General features: G+C 34.8%; 1 long non-coding RNA gene across 1 annotated transcript in view; it reads right to left on the bottom strand.

Annotated features, from left to right (window-relative positions):
• Positions 1-4,710: 4,710 nt before the first annotated feature.
• The window catches only part of LOC118763945, a 14,817-nt gene continuing 14,527 nt past the window's right edge, over positions 4,711-5,000 (bottom strand). Inside the window, exon 3 of the long non-coding RNA XR_004999717.1 lies at positions 4,711-4,777. This is a non-coding gene — a long non-coding RNA (uncharacterized LOC118763945). The remainder of the gene's footprint in view (positions 4,778-5,000) is intronic.

Below are 5,000 nucleotides of genomic sequence, written 5' to 3'. Positions count from 1 at the left end.
GAATGATCAAGAAGGGAACCGAAAATTATATGAGAATGATCCCTGGCTTACCATCCCTGCAAGAAGTGCAAAAAATTGTCTTAACTGGTACATCACACGTATTGAGAAGGGCATTGTCGTTGTGAGAACTGTTGCTGCTCATGTATTTTAATTTAACTTAAAAAAAAAAAAAAAAAATGAACGAACTACTGAGTTTGGTTTAATGGCCTACCAATGTATACTATGAGTTTCTTTGCCCTAGGAGTCGGGAAGACACTCGGCAAGAAATGGAAGCAAATTTGAAAGAAGAAAAAAAAAGTGATAATAATAATAATAATAATAATAATGATGATGATGATGATGATGATGATGATGATGATGATGATGATGATGATGATGACGATGACGATGACGATGACGATGATGATGACGACGACGACGACGACGATGATGATGATAATAATAATAATAATGACAAATGCACAATGTATGGCAAGAGGTGGTGAAACGGTATGGCACATCGTTAGCGAATGCTCGAAATTGGCACAACAAAAGACTGCATGAAAATGTGGCAAGAATGAGCCATTAGGAGCTCTATGGAAATCACGGCCTACAAAGTGCAAAGACGTGGTATGAAAAAATTCCAGAAGGAGTCACTGAAAATGAGAATTGCAAAATCCTGTAGGACGCAATGATCCAGTGCCGTCAACCGACCAGACATCGGAAACCGGACAATGTTCTGGCGAATAAAAAAGAAAAAGAAGAAGAAGAAGAAGAAGAAGAAGAAGAAGAAGAAGAAGAAGAAGAAGAAGAAGAGAAGAAGAAGAAGAAGAAGAAGAAGAAGAAGAAGAAGAAGAAGAAGAAGAAGAAGAAGAAGAAGAAGAAGAAGAAGAAGAAGAAGAAGAAGAAGAAGAAGAAGAAGAAGAAGAAGAAGAAGAAGAAGAAGAAGAAGAAGAAGAAGAAGAAACTATCATGCAAACGTTCTTAAAGATGGATCTGAGTCCGCGTGCAGAGTTTACGCAGAGACAATTGATGACGTTGTTCCTGGCTGCTCAGTCCTCGCTGAAAAGGAGTTCCTCATAAGACATGATAGACTAGGGCAGTACATCCGATGGAATGCTTGTAAATACTACAAAATTAAATTCCATGATAAGTGGTACTGGTACCATCCAGAGGATATAGTAAATGGCGAGGGCGTCACTATCCTTTGCAACATCTCAATAGACAGAAAAATTGACTACAATCGACCAGACATCGTGATCTAGGACTACAACTGAGGAACTTGTCTGGTAATAGATATGTCTGTCGCACTGGATCCTAATATCTCAAGAAAGGAATACGGAAATCTTTCTCACTATAAGGATCTGCAAGTTGAAATCACAAAAATGTGGTACTTTAAAACTACGATAATAGCAGTAGTAATTGGTGCGTTGGGAATGATAAAGAATGGAGCGGAGAAGTATATTAAGCAATTCCTGTTAACTCCAATCTCCGTGAAATTCAAAAGATATCCTTGATGGGTACAGCCCATATATCACGGAAAGCACTCTCCATCTAATTCAAGTTCCGCCGACGTTAACCTTTCCTTTTCATTCTTATAAGATGATAAACAGGAGACAGGATGCGTTGCGATGTCTGCTTGTTCGCTAACATTAGCTTTTACAAATTGTAACTCATTTCTGAACCGATAAGGTGCCACACGCTTTGTCAAAAAGCGGTTTGTTGAACGACTGGAAGCTACGTACTGGTTCATTGTATTTACAGAAGTCTTATTCTGTACAAAAGTGTTTTACAGAAGAAAAGCCCATTCTATTTGTTGCTCGAAATTTTATGGTAATTCTAAGTAGGCTTGTTCTTTTTTTTTATGCATAATATTGAAATTCGTGAGACATTTTTTTTTGTCTGGTTGAAGTAGAGTGATTTATCGTCTGTTGTTTACAAACATTTTCGAAAATTGAAAAAAATTCGTTCCTGGCAGAAATATATTTGCAAAGGAAATACTTTGAGAACAATGTTTCAGCAACGTTTAACATCGTTCAACGAGTTAAAATTTCCCCGATATTCGGTCACAGAAACAGAAAATCTTATTCGAGTGCAGGTTAAGAATATTCGTGACAATGGCACACATCAACATCCATTGTATGATGCACGGAAAGAAACGGAGAGTCAACTCACTTTTATTGCAGCTGTTACTCAAATAAACTTCACCATACAAGGCAATGGTTTAATACGTATCATAGTGAAGTGTATATGTAAAGGATTTTGAATGTTTTCATATTGGAGTACATTCGTGTGGAACTTGTCACATAACTTTCTTACGTCATGATAGATTTTCTTAAAACTTTTCTCTATTATTCAAAACTGTATGCGGATTCTCAAATTGGATCATTTTATACTAAACAGTACCAAGGGAGGAGATATTTTGCAATCACGTAAAGATATGCAATTTGCATCTACTCGTAAATAATTTTCCAGCATGCAATTTTCTTGCATAAACATATAATATTACTAACAAATGCACTATTTATGTTTATTTCCCGAAACTACATCCAATTTCCCATAATTTGATGTATACTCTGCAAGGCTTCATTTGTAATTAGGTACATAAACAAGGAGATTTCAAAGTCTCATACACTTATAAATTTTAGCAAAAGTGGGAAGAACACTGAAAAAAATTGTCATTCTATTAAATCATATATCAATGCACTAATAAGTATAGCTATATACATGCTACAAATACAAATATGTATATATATATGTATACACACACACACATATATATGTAATGTATGTATAATATGTATATATACATATACACGCATATATATATAATATATATATATATAATATATATATATATGACACATATATATGTATATGTCTATATAATATATATGTATATGTCTTTATAATATATATATATGTACATATATATATATATATATACATATATATATATATATGTATATATACTTTATTTAAAGCCGCGAAACTCAGAGTAACAGGTCTTGTAGAATTTTCTGCCGCTTTAAATAAAGCATATTACTCTACCACTGGTATTTGAGTACTCTTTTTTTCCACCTTGTTTCACATTTATGTGTGTACTCCGGTATATGTATATATATATATATATATATATATACATATATATATGTATATATAATATATATGTATATATATATATATATATATATATATATATATATATATGTATAATTATACATACATACTCGTACATGCATACATACATGCATACATATATGTTTGTTGATGATGTGTAGCTCCAAGTGAACCGTGATTGACCAGACCTATGAACAAACGCATTCTTTTTGAAGGAGATGGTTACGGTTCCAGATGTGACACATTTTTAACTAACATTGTCTAACACGCTCTTGCTTTTTCAACATAATAGACTATAACTTGAAGCAAATTTGCCCAGCATCTCTAACAAGGTCTTCATTAACGGCTCATACTAACGAGGAATTGAGAGTTTTAACGTGTTACCCTATGTTTGTGGAAAGATGTGACAAAGGGTAACTAGATGTCGTGTAAATGCTTAACAAAGAAAGTTCTGAAAAAAGTTGCCAATTGATACATTAAATATTCAATCAAGCAGCATGTCAACCGACATATTGGCAGTTTTCCTCCGGTCGCAGGTAATGAGCTGTGTCCTCTTTATTTATTTATTATTTTTTTTTTTTTTGGCAAAAACTGCTAACATTCACCACAGTAGCGTAGCTAGAGAGAAAGTGTGAAAGGGACAGAACATTGCAAGCGTCACTTTAATATACGCGGTACTTTCGGAACTGCTGTCAGCCTGTCAGGCTGTATTGGCCCAAGGAGTGGCGATCAAACTTCAGTCGCAACCCAGGGCGGCATACACTCTGGTTATACTACCAATTCATCTCAGATTTGCATTTCAACACATAACCCGGAATGGAAAATACCCACGTTTCAAGTTGAAGATCCTGTTGTGAATATAGTAAACGTTTCGGTACCTAGCAGACTTGATTTCTTAGATTCTTCTGTGTTTGGGCAACGTTTTAATGGGAAACATAAAATGGGAAGAAATGTTCAAGTCGACCAATTTTGCTCATTTCATGTAGTAGCGTTACTGTTGTTTTTGTTGTTCCTGCTTGTGCTGCTCTGAACAAGTTTTTATCCAGCTTCAAATATTCCGTATATTTTTAATTTCCAGGAAAATATTTCATAGGCTTTTATCTTTTATTTCTTTTACTTGTTTTAGTTATTAGATTGAAACCATGTTGGACTTACTCGAACAAATCAACCCCAGTAATTATTGATGACGGTTTTGTTTTTTTTACATTTGGTACTTATTTCTTCGGATCACTTTTGCCGAACCGGTGATTTACAGAGAAAAAAGACCGGTAATGTGGAAATCTGAATACCATCTTGTGAAGATATTTTCGACTTTATTAAAATCCTATTCGAGTACTATTTTTCAACTTTGTTTTGTTTTTATGTGCTAAATTGTGAGCGCATGGCTCAGTGGCTAGAGAGGCGGGCTCACAATCATTCTCAGACCGGGCTCTGTGTTGTTTTCTTAAGCAAGACACTTTATTCCACGTTGCTCCAGTTCACTCAGCTGTAAAAATAAAATACGACGTCACTGGTGCCAAGCTTTATCTTTCCCTTGGATAACATCGGTAGAGTAGAGAGGTGGAGGTTAGACTGCATGGGCGACTGGTGGTCTTCCATAAACAACCATGCCCAGACTTGTACTTGGAGGAAAACTTTCTAGGTGTATCCCATGATCATTCATGAAGGTGGTCTTTATCTTATTACATATATATATTTGATGACCATCAGCTTACTGACATTCCTTTTAACTTCAATATGGTAAGAAATGTACAACTTACGATATGAATAAACATGCTTTATCGTGTATTATCTACATTTTCTCATCTGTTATAGCCGCATAAATGCTTGAAGTTTACTAACTTCCTACACATGGATTGCATGACCGTACTAACCTTGTATGGTTATGTGATTGCAAAGTG

Source organism: Octopus sinensis, linkage group LG6 (genome assembly GCF_006345805.1).
Source record: "Octopus sinensis linkage group LG6, ASM634580v1, whole genome shotgun sequence".
Classification (NCBI taxonomy): domain Eukaryota; kingdom Metazoa; phylum Mollusca; class Cephalopoda; order Octopoda; family Octopodidae; genus Octopus; species Octopus sinensis.
Note: the sequence above shows the minus strand (reverse complement) of the source record. Positions and strands in the feature narration are given on the sequence as shown.